Source organism: Pecten maximus, unplaced genomic scaffold (assembly GCF_902652985.1).
Source record: "Pecten maximus unplaced genomic scaffold, xPecMax1.1, whole genome shotgun sequence".
NCBI lineage: Eukaryota > Metazoa > Mollusca > Bivalvia > Pectinida > Pectinidae > Pecten > Pecten maximus.
Genome location: NW_022982969.1, coordinates 147145 through 171667, shown reverse-complemented (window position 1 = coordinate 171667; position 24523 = coordinate 147145). Strand labels below are relative to the sequence as shown.

The following is a 24523-nucleotide window of genomic DNA, read 5'->3' as shown; positions in this document are numbered from 1 at the left end:
CATTATAGGACAGACGGTACATGATTATCATTATAAGACAGACGGTACACCATGATTTTCATTATAGGACAAACAGTACAACATGATTTCCGTTATAGGACAGACGGTACATGATTATCATTATAGGACAGTCAGTACACCATGATTTCCATTATAGGACAGACGGTACATGATTATCATTATAGGACAGACAGTACACCATGATTTTCATTATAGGACAGACGGTACAACATGATTTCCATTATAGGACAGACGGTACATGATTATCATTATATGATGCATTGTTCTGTTGTTTTTGGTTGTAGCACGAACCTTGATTAGAAAAAACAGGAAACAAAATCACAGTGAGTGCATTTTGGACAAGTTTGAAAGAAAAGAAAACAAGAAATATCTTTTTAACGAACTAATGCATTTCAGCACGGTTTGGATTATATTTGGTAATAATAAGTCTGCATTTGAATCAGGAATATAATTGTATTAATGTGTCATTTGAAAAGATACACCCACTAATTCAGCTTGAATTCAATCATAACTTTGTTTTGTTTTTAACTGCATATCTACATTTTGCATCTACCGCTACATTGACCAATCACATACTTCATCTTGACTAGTAACACCACCTGTCGCGTCATATCCGGGCCAAAAGAATATTATATGACTATGCCGAAAAAAGGTTCGTTTGGTTGTGTTGAAGTTATCAGTGCCGATATATGTCGGTACTAGATGGCATGTTTACATGTGCCGACAACTAAATACGCCAATAATGACAAACTCTTGACTCATTACCGGTAGATGGATTCCATATAAAGATGTCTGCAGAGTATCAACTATATACAACAACTATAAATATGATAAATATTGCATTAACCTCCTATCCTTGTCCGCTCTGTCCAACTCCGCTTCGCCTGGTACCTATATCCGGATTCATTCCTACACAGTGGTCGTATTCCGTTTACCTCCAGAGTTACCATGGATTCCCTTATATTGTGGAGTTTATAACACCTGTACCGTTTCCGGACGAACAGGTCGACCGCGTATATGGCATGAAGTAGCTGACATGCATTTTAAAGTTGCCCATAATGCTATTTTTACGCGCCAGAAATAGTTGAAGTTTGGAATGACGGATACGGATTATTGTCCGTTGTAGGTTGTAGGATATCAACGAAAATTTTATACCACATGTCTTTGGTATGTCCTGAATTAGAATTTTTTTATGTATTTTTCAAATGTTTACTATAAAAGATATTCTCTGGTGCGAGCATTGACAACATTAAGTGTATTAACTTGATTCGTCTGATTTTGCTTGACTATTATGAGAAATGGGTACAATGTTAATAGTTATATACAAAACTTCACTCTAAGTGTAGCACGATTTTGTATTTTTAAAAGACGTATACATCCCCGTTTGTAGCATATATAGAAGTATATTGCAAAAAGATGCATTTTGGGTTAAAGCAACAAAAATGGTTAATAAAGGACACAAACTATTTATTGTTTCCTTTTAGATATGCCCGTAAACATTTGTCAACATATGGGAACATGATTGGAAGGCATTCGCGTTCAAGAACATGGAAGCCCCTTGGGATGAAAGATTTTCGATCCTTCCTAGCAATTTTCTTCAACATGTGTCAACTTAAGAAGTTGTCCATCGTAGAATATTTGAACGTTTTGCTACCGAGCCAAGCATCTGTTTGGTTCAGGAAGGTTATGACTAGGAATAGGTTCCAAATCATTATGACATTTCTTCATGTAGCAGATGTTCAAAGGATGGTTCCGAGACCAGTAACTGAAAATGTAGAAATCTAATACAAATGGCGAAGAAAAAACACTTTTTTATGATTTGTGCCCTGACCGAGCCTCGAACACACGATCAACAACACCTGGTCCTCTAGCCCAAAATATCTGCAGCTTACCATTATATTGAGATCGTGAGTTCGAGGCCCGGTCAGTGCATGAGTCATACAATTTTCTTTCTTCTTTCTATGTTACATATTCAAATATGAACATACTGTGTCATTTACACTATTTGTGGTTGATCTGAAGGGTAAACATTTGAATTTCCTGTTGTAATTGTAATATTTTAAATAAAATAAAGACACTACAAAATGTTTTTATAAATTTACCTCGCGGTAGTTTGCCTCGACCTATTTTTCAAATTCTTTCCATAACATAAGCATAGTGGGGTAATAAGCTGTATTTATATTTAAGTTGTGCAGTCATATAGTGCTATTGTATAGACATATAAATTGTCAAAATTAGCGTCCTTGTGACCTCACTTGACCTTTCAAACTTCGAGTTTAGATAAAAAAAATCTCAGACAGAAATAATAACTGAATGTGTATACACATATTCTCATTTCCAGCATCCATCATATGATCCAGTCTCCAGGTTTCGGCCCTTATTATCATTTATCAACAACAAGTTCAGACGATACGTGGTCCCTAAAAGAGAACTATGTGTCGATAAAACGTTAGTTGGAAGAGGAGGTCACAGTGTCATGCGACAGTATACATACAGAATGTATTCCATCTTAAGCATCTAAATATGGCGTTAAGTTCTGGATGTTATGTGAAGCCGCTACAGGTTACATTATGCAGATGTTTGTCTATAGAGGAAAAGAGTTTGACCCGACACCAAGAGGCGAGCTGCAAGGCACTAATGTTGTTCATGACCTGCTGCGTGCGTCAGAACTTCTAAATAAAGGTCACCTTGTCTTCTGTAACAACTTCTTTTGCTCCATACATCTAGGAACTGTACTTCTGTGATGTAGAACCTATCTAACAGGTAGTTATATATAACTCACCGTTAACAGTTCTCATCACGTCTATCAATGGTTGATTTAACAGTATATGTTCACTATTCTTTAATTTAAAATTGAAAAAAAGCAACCAAATAAAACAATTATGCAAGTCAAAATCATTGCGAAGGGCCCAAATAATTTTTTGTACAATAAAACCTTGCATATTAAGGTAATAACTATCATCAAATAGTAAATTGAGATACTTAAAGGCACATATCTACGGCGGCGTATTAGGTCCACTGCAAAATATTTATGATGTACTGAGTTGTACATACAATATAATGATATGTGCGTACAAGCTATTAAGTTGTACATTCATGGTACTAAGCTGTACGTACAAGATACAAAGTTATACATACAGAATACTGAGCTGTACGTACAAGATACTAAGTTATACGTACAATAGTTATACAGTTGTGCGTACAAGATACTGAGCCTTTACGTACAATATACTAAGTTGTACGTACAAGATACTAAGTTGTACGTACAAGATACTAGGTTGTACGTAAAAGATACTAAGCTGTACGTACAGAATACTAAGTTGTACGGAAGATACTAAGTTGTACGTACAGAATACTAAGTTGTACGTAAGATACTACGTTGTACGTACAGAATACTAAGTTGTACGTACAGAATACTAAGTTGTACGTACAGAATACTAAGTTGTACGTACAGAATACTAAGTTGTACGGAAGATACTAAGCTGTACTACAAGATACTGAGTTGTACGTACAGGATACTAAGTTGCGCGTACAGGATACTAAGTTGTACGTACAGAATACTAAGTTGTACGGAAGATACTAAGCTGTACTACAAGATACTGAGTTGTACGTACAGGATACTAAGTTGTGCGTATAGAATACTAAGTTGTACGTAAGATACTACGTTGACGTACAAGATACTAAGTTGTACGTAAGATACTAAGCTGTACGTACAAGATACTAAGTTGTGTGTACAGGATACTGAGTTGTGCGTACAAAATACTAACATGTACGTACAAGATAAATATTTTTACATTGGCCTTGATACTCCAATGTACGTGCCAACCGAGTCATATAAAATATATTGATAGAAATATTTCCATTTCTGTTGTCTTTTATAACATATGGATATTATAAGGAAATTCTTTTACACCAACTTAACAGCTACTCTCAGGAAAAACAGACCGATGCCAGGGACCATCAGGAACGGAAATCCTGATACAGAAACACCTATATACATGATAAATGGTCAAATGTTATGTCTCGTTTATGGAGAAAATGATAACAAGAAACCAACTAGGTTACTAAGTATACTTATCCGATTTCAGCAGCTACCTACCGGAAGGCGACGCATTGTCCAGAGTTACAATAATGTACCTACCGGAAGGCCACGCACTGTCCAAAGTTACAATAATGTACCTGCCAGAAGGCCACGCACTGTCCAAAGTTACAATAATGTACTTGCCAGAAGGCCACGCACTGTCCAAAGTTACAATAATGTAACTACCAGAAGGCCACGCACTGTCCAAAGTTACAATAATGTACCTACCAGAAGGCCACGCACTGTCCAAAGTTACAATAATGTACCTACCGGAAGGCCACGCATTGTCCAGAGTTACAATAATGTACCTACCAGAAGGCCACGCACTGTCCAAAGTTACAATAATGTACCTACCAGAAGGCCACGCATTGTCCAAAGTTACAATAATGTACCTACCGGAAGGCCACGCACTGTCCAAAGTTACAATAAGCATATGGACGCTGTAGATTTAGATGATACTGTCACGAGTTCTTACTCTTATCAAAGGAAAACCAAAAATGTGTGGAAAACGATTGTATTGAATTTGTTCCACCGAATCATGCTGAACGAGTAAATTCTTTACTGTCAAAATTATGAAAATTCATTCAGCTTGTTGTCGAGCCACATGCTGATTTAGATAATATAAATGCGTTGCCAAGAAACCGACGTCCAAGACAGAGGCTGGACTTCCTCCCAGGTCGCAGGAGAAAAGACTGTTGTGTTTGTTCAAGACGTGCTGCGGGGGTGTTAGGAGGCGAAGTAGGATAATTTGCTCAATATTCAAACGTGAAGTCCACAGGCACTGTCTTACGAGGCACGCAGTATGTAATGAACAATAAAAACAATTCTACTGTACATTGTATTGTTACTAACGAATAAGGTGGTGTTGGAAGGGTTAGTGTATTCTCTACGCTTAAATGTTTATGAGAAATAACACAAGGAAAATGTTATTGTCGTTAAACTGTAGTGAGAGGAATGAGCGGAGTGTAAATGTACATGTATTTCTAAAACTTGTGTTCATCTGTTTGTTATGATAAGATAAAATCAGTATAGAATGAAATAACTTCATCACATACTGATTATGAATCCTTGTGTTTAAGTCGTTTGTTCACTAAACGTTGCCGACCTACTTCACACCGCACCCAGAGTCAGCTTAGGTGAAAACGGCGCCTCCTAAACGTACGTCAATATCTTTGACGTACTTACTATCAGCGGGACAGATTGTGCCACGTCACAGATTATTGGCGTCATCAATTTAATGTCATTTTTGATAAATTCAAAAAAATGGCAGTGAAAGGGTTAAGTGACTGTGATATAGATTATGTTTTGATATGTCAACACAAGAAATGTGAGTATCATATTATGCCTTCATGTAAGAGCGTACAAAATGCAGATATCAATATGTTTTTATGCATTGTGAGGAACCACGGTGGACCCAAACCCCGGGGCCCTATTGACGGGAAAAACAAAATGATTTTATATCTTGAATATGAACTGAAAATTATTATCCTTTCTTTTTCAGGTATGGTGTGGTTTAAGTGTTTTTATTGTCCAAAAAGATACCAAGATATCAATTTAAGGAAACCATACTTCATCTTATTGACAATCACCAAATAGTCGAAATAAAATGTATTTATATAGAGGAGTCTGTATCAAAAACAGTAAACTGTAAAAAGATTAATTCCGGAAATATGCAGGGAACAAGGCAGGACAATTTCGGAGAGGCAGAGAAGAAAGAGAAAATCAATATCTCAAAATCAAACGTCCCACCAAAAGAGATGACCACGACTGTCCATGTAATGAGGATACTGAGGAACCGGAACTCAACGAACTTGTCAGCCTTCTTTCGGGAATAGTGTAAGAGACAAAGTCGTAGGACAGAAATTCGGTATTTTTCACTTGTGCTTCGCACTCGTGAAAATATTGATATTCTGTCATACTCGTGAAATATATGTTATATTAAACGGGAAACCATTCAATTTACTTTTTCAATATCCTCTTTATATTATAAATGTCCATGAATTCAGATTTCACTGCCGTACATCAGTATGTGGTTAACAATGTATATTTTGGTGACAGTTTTTAGTCTTTATTTTAAGCATCATGTAAAACAATTTCAATATTAAGTTGTTTATTGTTTGACAATTTCGGATTGTCATTGGTATGTGTATTTACGTTGAATTGAATGGTTGATTAAACGCCGATTAGCATAAGTTTCACTGTAATTTATCGTGTATATATGAACACTTTAGTATAACGACACTCTAAGCATTTTTTTTTTACAATAGCAGGATAATTGTTTGTCATTTATGTCAACATTATGACATGTTTTATTGAAAAACAATTATTTAAACATATTACCAGGTAATGCAAACCCGTAAAAGCTAACGGTGACTGACAAACGAATCTAATGTAAAGTATACACGACAATGTAAGTCAAGGTCATTCATTTGAACAAACTTGGTAGCCCTTCACTCCTGCATGCTACAGACCCAATACCAAGTTCCTGTGCCTCAGACAGACTGACGGACGTGCGATGCATCTCAAACTATGGCACTTCGGGCAGGTGAAATAAATATGAGTGCCCTTCCCCAATGATGTTTCACAATAAAGAATGTAATTCACCGAATGCTTAAGGAGGAGTACAAGTAGTGTTTTAAAGCAACAGTTCAACAAAGCTGCCCATTTGCGGTCCCGCCAGTGATTTAACCAGCCTCATTTATATAAAATATGATCGCCCTCCCCCCAATGATGCTTCACATCAAATCTGGTAGTTATCCGTTTTTGGGTTAAAGACGGACGGTGCACGGCGCACAGCGACGGACGGAGCTCGATGACTATAAGCCATCCTGACCCTTTAGAAGAAGATTTTTTCGACGGAATGTTTTTTTTTTTTTATAAAATCTGCATTTACATTTTCAGTTGTACGCAGTAATGCCAAACACAGTTGTTTTTAAAATAACATCAGAGAAGACTATAAATACACTTTGTAATTTATGAAGTATATTTTATAGGAAATTTATTGAACTTCGTGTAATAAAAGTCTGATATACTGTTGTATTGTGTATAAAACGATTATTTGGGTTGCTTAAATACATGTTTTACACAACACTATATTTCCTTACTGCTGAGTGTATATTCTCTATATTCATCTTTCTATTTATATCATAGATCCCTCTCCCGATAACGTGATTCAGTTCACCGATGGTCAATTTCGCCTAGAGGGGGGCATTCGAGCATTTTAAGCAATACCAGTCAGTTGGCACACCCCATCCGGTCACATCATACTGATACCTCACCCGGTCACACATCATACTGACACTCCACCCGGTCACACTATACTGACACATCATCCAGTCACATCATACTGACACCTCACCAGGTCACACATCATACTGACACATCACCCGGTCACACCATACTGACACATCATCCAGTCACATCACACTGACACCTCACCAGGTCACACATCATACTGACACCCCACCCGGTCACATCATACTGACACCTCACCAGGTCACACATCATACTGACACATCACCCGGTCACACCATACTGACACCTCACCAGGTCACACATCATACTGACACATCACCCGGTCACATCATACTGACACCTCACCAGGTCACACATCATACTGACACATTACCCGGTCACATCATACTGACACCTCACCAGGTCACACATCATACTGACACATCACCCGGTCACATCATACTGACACATCACCCGGTCACATCATACTGACAAATCACCCGGTCACATCATACTGACACCTCACCAGGTCACACCATACTGACACCTCACCCGGTCACATATCATACTGACACCCCACCCGGTCACATATCATACTGACACATCACCTGGTCATATCATACTAACACCCCACCCGGTCACATCATACTGACACCCCAACCTGTCACATCATACTGACACCTCACTCGGTCACACATCATACTGACACCCCACCCGGTCACATATCGTACTGACAACTCATCCTGTCGCACATCATACTGACACATCACCCTGTCACATCATACTGACACCCCACCCGGTCACATATCATACTGACAACCCACTCGGTCACATATCATACTGACACCCCAACCGGTCACATCATATTTACACATCATCCGGTCACATATCATACTGGCACCTTACCCGGTCATGTTATACTGACATCCCAACCGGTCACATATCATACTGACACCTCATCCGGTCACATATCATACTCACACATCACCCGGTCACATATCATACTGACACCTCATCCGGTCACATATCATACTCACACATCACCCGGTCACATCTCATATTGACATCGTACCCGGTCACATCACACTGAAACCCCACCCTGTCACATCATACTGACACCCCACCCGGTCACATATCATACTGACAACCCACTCGGTCACATATCATACTGACACCCCAACCGGTCACATCATATTTACACATCATCCGGTCACATATCATACTGGCACCTTACCCGGTCATGTTATACTGACATCCCAACCGGTCACATATCATACTGACACCTCATCCGGTCACATATCATACTCACACATCACCCGGTCACATATCATACTGACACCTCATCCGGTCACATATCATACTCACACATCACCCGGTCACATCTCATATTGACATCGTACCCGGTCACATCACACTGAAACCCCACCCTGTCACATCATACTGACACCCCACCCGGTCACATATCATACTGACACCTCACCAGGTCACATCATACTGACACCTAACCTGGTAACATCATACTGACACCCTACCCGGTCACATACTGACACCCACCCAGTTACATCAAACTAACACATCACCTGGTCATATCATACTAACACTCCACCCGGTCACATCATACTGACACCTCACCCAGTCAAATCAATTGACACCTCATCCGGTCAAATATCATACTGACAACTCACCCGGTCACATATCATACTGACACCCCAACCGGTCACATCATACTGATACCTCACCCGGTCACATATCATACTGACACCTCATCCGGTCACATATCATACTGACACCCCAACCGGTCACATCATACAGATACCTCATCCGGTCACATATCATACTGACACCCCAACCGGTCACATCATACTGATACCTCACCCGGTCATATATCATACTGACACCCCAACCGGTCACATATCATACTGACACCCCAACCGGTCACACATCATACTGACACCTCACCAGGTCACATCATACTGACACCTCACCCGGTAACATCATACTGACACCCTACCCGGTCACATACTGACACCCACCCGGTTACATCAAACTAACACCCTCCTGGTCACATCATACTGACACATCATCCGGTCACATATCATACTGACACATCACCTGGTCATATCATACTAACACCCCACCCGGTCACATCATACTGACACCCCAACCTGTCACATCATACTGACACCTCACTCGGTCACACATCATACTGACACCTCACCCGGTCACATATCATACTGACACCCCAACCTGTCACATCATACTGACACCTCACCCTGTCACATCATACTGACACCTCACTTGGTCACAAATCATACTGACACCTCACCCGGTCACATATCATACTGACACATCTTCCAGTCCCATTATACTGACCCCGACCCCCATGCGGTCACATCAAACTGACACATCTACTGGTCACATCATATTGACACCTCACCCGGTCACATCACACTGAATCCCCACCCTGTCACATCATACTGACACCCCACCCGATCACATATCATACTGACACCTCACCCGGTCACATATCATACTGACACCTCACCCGGTCACATATCATACTGATACCTTACTCGGTCACATCACACTGAAACCCCAACCGGTGATATACTGACACCCCACGCACACCCATGCGGTCACATCAAACTGACACATCTACCGGTCACATATCATACTGACAATTCACCCGGTCACATCATACTTACACCTCATCCCGGTCACATATCATGCTCACACCTCACCCGGTCACATATCATACTGACACCTCACCCGGTCACATATCATACTGACATCCTACCCGGTCACATTACACTGAAACCCCACCCTGTCACATCATACTGACACCTCACCCGGTCACATATCATACTGACACCTCAACCGGTCACATATCATACTGACACCTTACCCGGTCACATCACATTGAATCCAAACCCAGTCACATCACACTGAAACCCCAACCGGTGATATACTGACACCCCACGCAGCAAGTCACATATCATACTGACACCCCACCCGGTCACATATCATACTGACACATCACCCGGTCATATCATATTAACACCCCATCCGGTCACATTATACTGACACCTCACCCAGTCACATCAAATTGACACCTCATCCGGTCACATATCACACTGACAACTCATCCGGTCACATATCATACTGACACATCACCTTTTAAGTCAGTTCATATTGACATCTCGCCCGGTCACATCATACTGACACCTCAACCAGTCACATCATACTGACACCTCACCCGGTCATATCATACTGACACCCCACCCTGTCATATCATACTGACATCTCACCAAATCACATCACATTGACACCTCATCCGGTCACATATCATACTGACAGCTCCCCCGGTCACATATCATACTGACTACCTGCCCGGTCACATCATACTGACAACCCACCCGGTCACATGATAATGACACCTCACCAAGTCACATCATATTGACACCTCATCCGGTCACATATCATACTGACATCCCATCGGTCACATATCAGACTGCCTCCTCACCCGGTCACATCATACTTACACATCAACCGGTCACATCATACCGACACCTTACCCGGTCACATCACACTGAAACCCCATCCAGTCACATCACACTGAAACCCTGACCGGTGATATCATACTGACACCCAATCCAGTCACATATCATACTGACACCTCACCCGGTCACACATCATACTGACACCTTACCAGGTCACATCATAATGACATCCCACCCGGTCACATATACTGACACCTCATCCGGTCACATATCGTACTGACAACTCACCCAGTCAAATTATACTGACATCCCATCTGGTCACATATCATACTGACACCTCACCCGGTCACATATCGTACTGACAACTCATCCTGTCGCACATCATACTGACACATCACCCTGTCACACATCATACTTACACATCACCCGGTCACATATCATACTGACACCTCACCCGGTCACATATCATACTGACATCGTACCCGGTCACATATCATACTGACAGCTCATCCGGTCACATATCATACTGACACCTCAACCGGTCACATATCATACTGACACCTCACCCGGTCACATATCATACTGACACCTCATCTGGTCACATATCATACTGACATCGTACCCGGTCACATATCATACTGACAGCTCATCCGGTCTCATATCATACTGACACCTCAACCGGTCACATATCATACTGACACCTCATCCGGTCACATATCATACTGACACCTCAACCGGTCACATATCATACTGACACCTCACCCGGTCACATATCATACTGACATCATACCCGGTCACATCACACTGAAACCCCACCCTGTCAAATCATACTGACACCCCACCCGGTCACATATCATACTGACGACTCATCCGGTCACATATCATACTGACACCTCACCCAGTCACATATCATACTGACACCTTACCCGGTCACATCACATTGAAACCCAACCCATTCAGATCACACTGAAACCCCAACCGGTGATATACTGACACCAAACGCACCAAGTCACATATCATACTGACACATCACCCTGTCACATATCATACTGACACCCCACCCGGTCACATCATACTTACACATCATCCAGTCTCATATCATACTGAAACCTTACCCGGTCATATTATACTGACATCGTACCCGGTCACATCACACTGACACCCCACCCGGTCACATATCATACTGACACCTCACCCGGTGATATACTGACACCCCACATCTTCCGGTCCCATTATACTGACCCCGACCCCCATGCGGTCACATCAAACTGACACATCTACCGGTCACATCATATTGACACCTCATCCGGTCACATATCATTCTGACAATTCACCCGGTCACATATCATACTGACACCCCACCCGGTCACATCATACTGACCCAATTACCAGGTTAAACATTATACTGACCCCCTTACAAGGTCACATCATAATGACACCTCACCCGGTCACATCATACTTACACATCCCCCGGTCACATGTCATACTGACACCCTACCCGGTCACATCACACTGAAACCCCACCCAATCACATCTCACTTACACCCCAACCGGTGATATCATATTGACACCCAATCCAGTCACATATCATACTGACACCTCACCCGGTCACACATCATACTGACACCTTACCAGGTGAAACATTATACTGACCCCCTTACCAGGTCACATCATAATGACACTTCACCCGGTCACATCATACTTACACATCACCCGGTCATATATCATACAGACAACTTACCTGGTCACATGTCATACTGACACCCCATCAAGTCACATCATACTTACACATCACCCGGTCACATATCCTACAGACAACTTACCTGGTCACATATCATACTGACACCCCATCAAGTCACATCATACTGTCTAAAAGTGTTTAAACAAGATGCATGGTAATGATCGTCTTCCCTTCAATGGGGTCAACTCAGAGATTGAAATAGACAGAGAGGTATTGCTTGCACGAACGGATGCCACAGGGGCTTGGTTTCGGGATTTTAAGTAACACATGACATGAGCTAATAGTGTTACTGTTATAGTTGATGTCATTTGTTACTCAAAAGTGCCTGTGAATAAAGTACGCAAATTGGTGAATACTGTCAATAATGACGTTTTCTGAACATTAAAGCCAGTTTATACATTAGAAATTGTTCTACACTTAAAACCAACACAAACTTGTTTTCAGGGGAAAAAATACAAAAAATGAAAGAATGTGCCTGAAACTAGCAAGTGGAACCACGCACTGTGTACAAAGGCTGAAACCAAACTTACTGACCAGGACTGACTGATACTTTCAGCTCGTCGTCGATGAATTTTACATCCTGACAACGATAATTCCTATAGAGAATGAGAATGAACACGAAAGACGAAGTTGAAAACACGGTTGATTTTGTTTCTCTTTTTTTTCTCTCTATCTGAAAATGGGGTCCTTCTAATCTAGGAGCAACCTTCCCATCCTTTATGACCCAACCCCGGAACAATATGATAAATCTGCTATATTTTGTAAGGAAAAAAACACTTCTCAATTTTTTGCTAAGTCGCCCACAGTCTGGGTATGACCCAAGATGTCCCAATACACTAGCTTGTTCATGAATTATGTAACATATACAGTAAAATCTCACAGTTTATCGTTATTATAGATTTTGACATTGTCAAGTCACCACCGGCTTGCCAAGCCCCTGTGATCGAAACCCAACCTACTCATAAAACTACACGTGTACTTGTACGTCAATCACACGTGTTCGCATTCCGGAATACATCAAAGGGATAATTCATTTCATGACAAGCTATACCAGCCCTTTGTCATGTTAAACTTAATATACAAGATCTTAAATATTTTGGCTATCTCTTTAATTTGAGAGTGCTCTTCTCATGTTAAAACATAGATTTAAAAAAATGAGTATGGTATGATAATGACAGGCTTTAAAAGGACAAAATATGTATCAATATAACTTACTCTGTTTTCAAATTCAACTTCATTAGCTCTATTATAATTACAAGTGCAATTTGATGGTTCAAGTTCAAGTTCTTTATTGACTTCTGTGTGAATCAGGAACAACAGAAATAATGTATACATAGGTTATCATTATATAATTTAACCACAAAATCCTAAATTAATACAGAAGTGAAAACCATGTACTGATAATCGGGTAGTCAACTGATAAAAGTTTATATAACAACGGTATATATATTAATTTGTATCAATTTCAATTGGACATGTAATTGAACGATGAAGGCCAGCTGAAGATTCTGCACATGCTGCATGTCAGCCAGTTTACCAAGGCCTGTCGGGTTACCTTCGTTTTTGTATTCTTAAAAAATGAAACACATTTCAAAAATAACATATTGGTTTAAGTCTCTTGCATGAAATCGATTATATAGTTTCCCTCATAAAGCTGCCAGTTGCATACAGCTGAAACCTACCAAACGGCTGATGTAGGACCCATATATCCGATACATCGCTAAAATGAACGGTGACATTGGAAAATGTGTTAGTATGAGTATCTCTGATGACAAACAGCAAGATTTAGGCATGTTAAACTTACTGTCATTTTTTTCTAAACGGAGAAAATACTGCTGATACTTTAAACTCTGTAGTGTTCCAGTGTTGTTGCAGGGAAATGTTTAACCGTTTGACCTTTGACCTGGGGCAAATGACCTGGATCAAAGAGGGCGGAGGGGAATTATGCAAAACGTCTATTGGTTATGTACACTGATTCGTCAGCCAATCAAAAACGTTTTGTCTGTTGAGTGCATGTCCCCAGACTGTGTGGAGCAACATCAACATCAACATGGGTTTTGCGTACTCTGTGTTACCAGTCGAGGGAAACCCCAAACACAGTAACATCCGACGATGTATTCATCATGTCATTAGTACTAACCAGAGAAGTATATCATATATCTTGTCTAACTTAACTAGGGGCACAGTTTGGATTTGGAGTAGATCTAGGCACTAAGCTTAGGCCTATTTGTTAACGTCTGCTCCAACATTCGTCGGAGACTCCGACTGCCCTGGACACTCAACAACATCGGCACCTGGCTTTGCTGGACATGGAACAACGCCGTTTGCTGGAGGTAAACAGATTATTTACCTAGATACCCGATGTTTAGTGTGTTATAATGAGGCGGATACAGGATTTTGAGAAGGGGTTGGGTTTTTGCGGCTCTACTTATCCGGGTGGGGGGTTCGGGTGTTCTCCTCCGAAAAAAATTAAATATATAGACTAAAGCTCTGTGATTCATTATAGTTCATCATAAACCCCCTAAATTAGAGATTTAAAAATTAAAATCTTTGGAAGGTTTTTCCTCAACCCCCACCTTTTTTTATTAACGGAATCGTTGTGATAACCACCAGCTGAGTCTTGGATCAGGTAATGGACCGCTGACATTTTGGAGAGGGTGATGGAGTGAACACATTATAATTTATATTACATAGGCCTAGTCATAGTTTGCATGATACTTTAGAGATTTGGACTAAATATTGCCTACTTAAAAAACACATATAAACCAGGTAGTAACTTTATTTGTTTAACAATAATGAGCTAATTCTATTTATAATGTACAAGTTTATTCATTTTAATCAAACAGTATATTTATCAAGTGACATGATTCTAACTAACAATAATGAGCTAATTTTATTTATAATGTACAAGTTTATTCATTTTAATCAAACAGTATATTTATCAAGTGACGTGATTCTAACCAATAATAAGATAATAACCTAGTACAACAATGTAATCACTTAAAAGTTGTAGCATTTTAAAATACAAATTTTAATATAAATCATTTGATGTAATTAGGTTGAGGAATAGCTATGAATAGCTACATACATTGTAATTACAGTAGACCAATTATTAGACAATATTGTATGTGCGGGTACACTGAATATCTTACTTAAATTCTGCAAACATTCCTGATGCAAATTAATGGAATACCAAGCTGTTATCAATTGATTTGATAAGAGATATAACCTTGTCCTCAGAGACAGACTGGTTCCCCATCCCAGTTGGTCACAAAAAAGTACTATCATATATGTGGCCTGCTGCTAATCTGCAGTGCTCCAGATAACTTTTGAGGGTTTTTACCCATACTTTAGGAAAATGGTGGGTTTTATTCACTCCTATCTTAGACAGTGTAGTGACCTTTATCTTCAAAATATATAACTTTTACTTCTCACAATTTTCAATACCTTAATTTTGCTATTGATATGGAAGGTCACAATAGTTGTTACAAAGATCTATAACATATAATAGAGTGAGGGTACCTGATTTCGTACACTTTTCACATATATTTGCATTTTTTTTCTTAAATGCAGCTAGAAGATGTTTTTATCTACATCGACCTAAAAGATGTACACAATCTGCGATATTTTTGGTAATGTGACGTCATATGCGCAGAAATGCACTGCGCAGGGGATCTTTCCTTTACCATTCTTTACTTCTGTGTTTAGCGGCAGTTGGGAACGTGATTTCGTACACCCTTCAAATGGGTGATTCTTAGTAAATATGGCAAATATAAGTATATGCAGATTTAATTCAGCATATTTTAATCAGGTCTGCCGATTTTCAAACGACAGAAATGTTTTTTGAAAGAAATATGAACTTTTGAAAAAAACTTGTCACTTTTAGCATGCCATCGACCCATTCTGTGGGAATATAGCACTTACTATATATATTTTTGTTTATAAGGATTATCGGGCTAGAATTGTAATAAACAATTTTAAAGCTCCATACAGTTTTTAAGACCAAAAAACAATCAATCATGTCAACCATTTTCGGAATATTGAAGGCTCCCTACGATATCTGCCCTGTCGATGATTGGGCTTGTTACATCAATATACGGTGTTATCAAATTATTTGAGCTTCATATTAAAACAATTTTGATGAAAATGGTAAAGTATGATCTTATTTCAATTATGTCAAAATTATCATAGGTAAGCTGGCTAGATTATATTTCAAATTATGGTTTTAAGCTACCCTGGTCCCATTCTGCAGACGACAAAATGCAAATTCTAGTTTTGTTTTGAAAACGAGGTTATTCTGAAATTCTATATTTAGCATCACCGAAGAGAGACTATGGCGGTTGTTTGCCGTCGAAATGATTTTAAGCCTTCATCGCAGGCGATCGATTGAAACATTGGAAAAAACAATTTATTGTACGAAATCACGTCCTGTACGAAATCACGTACCCTTACTCTGTACAACAAGTGGACAAGGATTAATATTTTTGTTGCCTTTTATTTAATTCAAGCATTTGTAGCAATAGCAGAGATGTGATCTAAAAATAGACCTAACAGTAATGTTTCTCGTCCATGTTCAGGTAACATTAGGTCCATGAATCGATCTTTTCATGTTTAGATAAAGTTCAGTATTTGTTCCTACCTATTATATAACTTGTTATTTTTTTATATATGTTTTGACTCCTTTTCAGACTTTATTCCCTTCTGCGAAAACTGCATGCAGAAACTTTATAAATAACAACAGTGGTTTTCACTTGGAAGGCGCCATTTTTTCTTACTATTCATGATCAGATAAGCGTTTTATTATAAAGTGTTTTACTTTATAATAAAACGCTTATCTGACAAGTGCCACCGTGACATGAATATAATCTGCTAAAAATTGGTTTTACCTGCATGATTGATGCGAGTATGAGTATTTTGAGTATCAATTGTTATATTTACATTAAGATACGTTAAACTTCAATTTCTCTTTGCTAAATCTTGGGTCTAATTTCAGCTATTTTCCTGATTGTTCCATTGAAAGAACAGCACATGTGAAATTGATTTTATTGTAGTGCTTGGTTTGCATTCAAATTGATGTGTAATACAAAGCCTCGGCTTGACTATGATCAACAAAGCACCACAATGACGTCATATTTACGCGATTGTTCTAAGTCGAAATCCTTGCTAGGTTTGATTCACCGGCAACACATTGCCAAACATTTTTTTGACGCTGACGGAAGTGACGTCATGTGATCAAGATCTGGGCTGCATTTATACGGTGATCAATACCATCTGGTTTAACACAGGAGTAATGGGAGACTGTCACACAGAATGTAAATATTGTTTGTTTTCTTTTAGGACCATATATACTTTGTTGGTGGTAATTTATACAGAGCCTAGTCAGATGCAAAATCACATGTTTTTCCTATAAAATGTGTATCATGGATCAGTGATAACATGATGAAATATTTTCTTTTATAAAACTCTCAAAACTATAGCGCATCTGTTGGTCGTAGTGGTCAGTCATGATGTTTACAATAACTGTATCATCCATGACAGAGGCAATATACAAAATCTGGAATGTCCATGATAATATTTATTGCAGTCTCCTAGCTACCATGAACGTCTTCAGTGCTCATGACTACATACACTTTTACAATTGGAATATTTTTAATCAGGGATAATAACCGCAACATACTCAAGCGTACACTGTTAAGATTAAAATTTATTTGTCAACTACTTTTGACCAAGTCGTATGGTCTTCATCAGGACAATGTTATACATGAAAGTCCCCCTGAGGTACTCTTCCGGGGGATAACTTTTAATTGTTAGCTCACCTGCCCGAAGGGCAAGTGAGCTTATGCCGTGGCGCGGCGTCCGGCGTCCGTCGTCCGTCCGGCCGTCCGACCGTCAGTCCGGCGTCAACTTTTCCATTCAAGCAACTTCTTCTCAATAACCAAAAGGCCCAGAGACCTAATATTGGGCCTGTAGCATGCTGGGGTGAAGGGCTACCAAGTTTGTTCAAATGAATAACGTTGACCTTCATTCAAGGTCACAGGGGTCAAAAAGGCTAAAATCTTTAAACGACTTCTTCTCAATAACCAAGAGTCCCAGGGAGTTGATATTAGGTCTGTAGCATGCTGGGGTGAAGGGCTACCAAGTTTGTTCAAATGAATGACCTTGACTTTCATTCAAGGTCACAGGGGTCAAATATGCTAAAAAAAATTAAACGACTTCTTCTAAATAGCCAAAAGACCCAGGGACTTGATATTGGGTCTGAAGCATGCTGGGGTGAAGGGCTACCAAGTTTGTTCAAATGAATGACCTTGACCTTCATTCAAGGTCACAGGAGTCAAAAAGGCTAAAATCTTTAAACGACTTCTTCTCAATAACCAACAGATCCAGAGACCTAATATTTGGCCTGCAGCATGCTAGGGTGAAGGGCTCCCAAGTTTGTTCAAATGAATGACCTTGACCTTCATTCAAGGTCACAGGAGTCAAAAAGGCTAAAATCTTTAAATGACTTCTTCTCAATAACCAAGAGGCCCAGGGAGTTGATATTGGGTCTGTAGCATGCTGGGGTTAAGGGCTACCAAGTTTGTTGAAATGAATGACCTTGACCTTCATTCAAGGTCACAGGAGTCAAAAAGGCTGAAATCTTTAAACAACTTCTTCTCAATAACCAAGAGTCCCAGAGACCTAATATTTGGCCTGTAGCATGCTGGGGTGAAGGGCTCGCAAGTTTGTTCAAATGAATGACCTTGATCTTCATTCAAGGTCACAGGAGTCAAAAAGGCTGAAATCTTTAAACGACTTCTTCTCAATAACCAAGAGGCCCAGGGACTTGATATTGGGTCTGTAGCATGCTGGGGTAAAGGGCTACCAAGTTTGTTCAAATGAATGACCTTGATCTTTATTCAAGGTCACAGGAGTCAAAAAGGCTAAAATCTTTAAACGAATTCTTCTCAATAACCAACAGTCCCAGGGAGTTGATATTGGGTCTGTAGCATGCTGGGGTAAAGGGCTACCTAGTTTGTTCAAATGAATGACCTTGACCTTTATTCAAGGTCACAGGAGTCAAAAAGGCTAAAATCTTTAAACGAATTCTTCTCAATAACCAACAGTCCCAGGGAGTTGATATTGGGTCTGTAGCATGCTGGGGTAAAGGGCTACCTAGTTTGTTCAAATGAATGACCTTGACCTTCATTCAATGTCACAGGGACCAAACAGGCTAACATTTTAAAACGACTTCTTCTCAATAACCAAGAGTCCCAGGGAGTTTATATTGGGTCTGTAGCATGCTGCGGTAAAGGGTTACCAAGTTTGTTCAATTGAATGACCTTGACCTTCATTCAAGGTCACAGCGGTCAAAAAGGCTAAAAATTTTAACAACTTCTTCTCAATTACCAACAGTCCCAGAGACCTAATATTTGGCCTGTAGCATGCTGGGGTGAAGGGCTCGCAAGTTTGTTCAAATGAATGACCTTGATCTTCATTCAAGGTCACAGGAGTCAAAAAGGCTAAAATCTTTAAACGACTTCTTCTCAATAACCAAGAGTCCCAGGGAGTTGATATTAGGTCTGTAGCATGCTTGGGTAAAGGGCTACCAAGTTTGTTGAAATGAATGACCTTGACCTTCATTCAAGGTCACAGGAGTCAAAAAGGCTAAAATCTTGAAACAACTTCTTCTCAATAACCAAGAGTCCCATGGAGTTAATATTGGGTCTGTAGCATGCTGGGGTAAAGGGCTACCAAGTTTGTTCAAATGAATGACCCTGACTCGCATTCAAGGTCACGTCGATCAAGTATGCTTAAATCTTTGAATGACTTTTAGTGAAAAGCCAAAGTGCAGAGAGACATTATTATATTGGTCCTGTAGCATGCTTTCAAATAACTGCAGGATCCATATATGAAAAGATCACTGCATTGCAGGTGAGCGATTTGGGCCCATTGGGCCCTTGTTAATTATGTACGACGTCATGTTATTTCCAGTTATACAAGGGCAAGTATACTCATTACTCGCATGTTTGATTGTTATCTGACAGTCTTTGGTTTGTTGTGAATATACGGCTACTTAATGTGCCATATTCTGTTAGGTAGATTGTCGTGTCTTAGAAATCCATGGATGTATAGCTGATCTCAACGTGAACTTATTAATTAATTTCATTTCAAAATATTTTATTCAATCAAGCGTTTGAATTAATTCAAAAACAATATTTCATAATAGAGATAGATATACACATTGGATTGGACAACAGGCTTAGCCTATATAGGTCCTTTCCATACCTTCCATTAACATAAATATTATTAATAATTTTAGTGGTATAGTTGTAAATATAACTATGTAGAGAAAAAGTAAAATGGAATGCTTATTATCAATTTATGGAAAAGAAAGATCATAACTGAGAGGAGAGTTTTGATTTATAATAGAGAGAATAATTTATTGAAGAGAATGTATAACAGAGAAGAGAAAAGGTTAACAAAAAATTAAGTATATAAATAAGTAGAAAAATGAAAAATAGATATAACAGTAGTTAATGGAGATGATGAGTAAACAAAACTACATACATGCATACATACATTACATACATACATACATACATACATACATACATACACTCGTTCACACACACATACATACACTCGTTCACACACACATACATTTAATTTATACATACAATTATACATTTACATACATACTGCCACATATAAATATATTGTGTTATATATGGTATAAATTACTTATAAGTTGTAAATCTTTTCTTTTTTTTTTGAAATATGAACTTGTATGAAAATTTAATAGAATAATTTCATTAATTTCATTTGATTTCTCAAGAGAGCCACTTAATAAAATATTCATATTTACCAAACCAATAATATTAAATCTGTGCATATATGTAATCTAAATTCATTATATAGAGGACATTCTAGAAAAAAATGTTCAACATTTTCTAATGGTGCACCACATTCACAGGAACAATCATCAGTCAAGTGATCGATAAATTAAGTAATTGATAGTTGGATGATGTGAGTTAAGGGCCTCAAGGAAGGAGGTCAGTTCCTCTCGACTGTGGGACCATATGAAAAATATGTCATCTATGTATCGCCACCAGAGGATAGGTACTTTTTTGCTGGTTGATAAGAATCTCTGTTCTAAATAGTCCATAAATATAATGACGTAATTGGGGGCCATCGTTGTTCCCATGGCTGTGGTACGATGTTAGCAGGGATGGTAACTTTTTCAGTATGGTTATCTGATCTGGGTCTTTTCTTATCTTGGTTGTTTAATAGGGACTCTGTGGTAATTTCACTGGGGCTGGGGGGGGGGGGGGGGGGGGGTTGAAAATAAAGTCAGACCTTGGATCTGACATATTCCCTGGGTAGAGCAGGTCCCAATCGGGTATAAGGGGCTCTTCTGACGGAATTCTGTCAAATTGGAATATTTTAGCCTGGTATTGGCCAGACTTCAATGACACTTCTATAATTAAGGGTCATCTATATAGCAGAATAGTGTTGAATTTCAAACACGAATAAATACCTTAAGATTTGCACAAAAAATATCATGTAATATACCAAAATGTTTGTTTGGACATGTAGCTTCTTACAATCACCAATAATATGCTATAGATGCCACCAGTTTCTTCTGTAGAGTAACTTTGTGGTAAGATTTGGCATGGAATAATTCTAAGTCACGCAAATGATCAAACCTGAAAAATAGCCTTGCTGATATGTTCACAAGTGTCTATAGCACAGGGTAGGAGCATTTGTTTGACTGGATTTTACTGTATGTACGTATAAACACTTATTTTGTTTTGACCTTTAAATGCAAATGGCGGCTGAGAATAATATTACACAAATATGGCTTAAAGGAGGCATTTCAGTTAATAACAAAACTCCTATATCGTACTTTTAAGACATCTCATCATAGTAACATGAACATTTGAATATCAATTTGTTAAAATGGCGAGTTTGCAGCCTTTTTCAGAAATAGGCATATTTTACCCCAAACTCAACGGTTGAACATTTTTTCATAAAAGCAGTCTTCTTGCCACTTCAAGAATACTTTATATTGTCTGATAAGAGCATTTTTGATGTTTTAAATACCTCCTTATATGCCATATTTGTGTGATATCGTTCACGACCGCCATTTGCAATTCAAGGTCAAAATAAAAACAGCGTTTATACATATAATAGCGTCAAAGCTGGTCAAACCAATGCTCCTATTTTGTGCTTTAGACACTTGTGAGCAAAACGACATGGCAAGTTTGTGTAATATATGGGATACAAATGAGTTAATTATGTCCCCCTGAAACATGCATTTTTCTTACGTTTTGTTGAAATTTACAAACAGCTTAACAAATTATATGTCAACAGCAAGACCCAGGGTTTGCCATGATACATACTAAAAGTTCATCATGTTCCTCTGTGACATTGCACCATAATAGGGATTTATAGGCCTGTAAAATATCAATGTTTTGACTGGATTTGCTGTTTAGATGCCCCTTAATTTGTGTTTCAAATTGTCGAGTATTGAATTAGGTTTTTTAATCTAAATCGTAGAATGTTACAATTTGAGATTTATTTTATCAAGGTTTAAATGACATAAGCAGGTAAATAAGTGTGAAGGATTTTTACAAATAAAAAGGGGCCACAGAGGTTATGGTGTATGGACACTTCACGAGCCCTCCACCTCTGGGTCACGAGTGCTAAACTCACATGGGGCAGTTGCCTGGTACTGACCATAGACCGGCGGTTTTTCTCCAGGTACTCCTGGTAATACCCAACATGCTTGTTTTCCTGACCATTTACTTGTATTTATATACCGTATGTCGTATTTAAGATTATCAAAATCTGAGAAAGAATCATAATGATTGTAACATACTCTCTGTAACGGGATGAGCGAATTGCTAGTTCCCACAAGAACAACAGAAACAAATTTATTTTCACTATATACACCTTTATATACAAACAATGAAAATATTCTAAACAGGGATGACAACATATACCCGTTTCACTCACTTCTATACTTTAGACGAACCCACAATATTACATATGGCCAGGCCAGATACAGTTGTATAAACATTGGAGGACTGTATTCCTTCACTGTGAGTTTATATATACACTTAGAGAGTAGGCAGAGTTCTACACAATATAATAATACATGGCCTCATCGAGTAGGCTGACGTCCACATCGATATTAGCACTACGGTAACTGTGCTTTTAAAAGTTCCAATACTAGGGGTTGAGGAGCCACCATATCCACCATCTCCCTGGAATCTTAGAACACCATGACCTGCCTCCATCACCATGCGTCCTGCCAAATGCATAGGGTCACTGACAATCCTGGAGAGGCATCTCACTGGTCAAGGTACACCACACTCATCAGTGTGACAGATCTCATCACATGACCGATCATCTCACTGGTCAAGGTACACCACACTCATCAGTGTGACAGATCTCATCACATGACCGGATATGAACTACAATAATAGATATACCCTTAAATAGTACACAGTCCAATATATAGTGTCCTATTACAGCGTACGAGTATAAAAATTACATTCAATATAATAGCTTGAATATATATCTATATACAATAATATACCAAAAAAATATCCCGAATCGGACCCCTATATATTTACAGGTAAATGCAAGGTGCAAGACACCTTAATGGTCCGTCGAGCGATGGCTATAATAGATACCATTGTAACCACAGTTCAACCTGTTCATAAATATACTAACTATGGATACAGATCTTGATATTCCTAACGCTAACAAGTACATATCAGATTATAAACACCCTATCTGACGATAGCCATTACTGGACATCAAGAGATAAACACATTCCTGTTATAGATATAGGTCCTGGGGTCTTTCCTCACCCCTAGGGACTTAGTTTCTTTGATATATATTTGAAACCATTGGGATCCCCACCCTATAACCATATATAGCATTGTTGGGCATGTA

At 39.0% G+C, this 24523-nt stretch overlaps 2 long non-coding RNA genes across 10 annotated transcripts in view; both read left to right on the top strand.

Moving 5' to 3' along the window:
• Window positions 1–5656: 5656 nt before the first annotated feature.
• LOC117321206 lies at window positions 5657–13221 on the top strand. Its single transcript, XR_004531235.1, has 2 exons — window positions 5657–5938; window positions 13022–13221. It is a non-coding gene; the product is annotated as an uncharacterized LOC117321206 (long non-coding RNA).
• Window positions 13222–14573: 1352 nt separating this feature from the next.
• Window positions 14574–24523, top strand: part of LOC117321207 — a 34267-nt gene continuing 24317 nt past the window's right edge. For 4 of the 9 annotated variants that reach the window (XR_004531237.1, XR_004531241.1, XR_004531236.1 and 1 more), the window contains exon 1: window positions 14575–14910. This is a non-coding gene — a long non-coding RNA (uncharacterized LOC117321207). Of the gene's footprint in view, window positions 14911–24523 lie in introns of all 9 variants that reach the window. The other 5 variants (XR_004531247.1, XR_004531244.1, XR_004531243.1 and 2 more) reach the window with 3 other exon arrangements.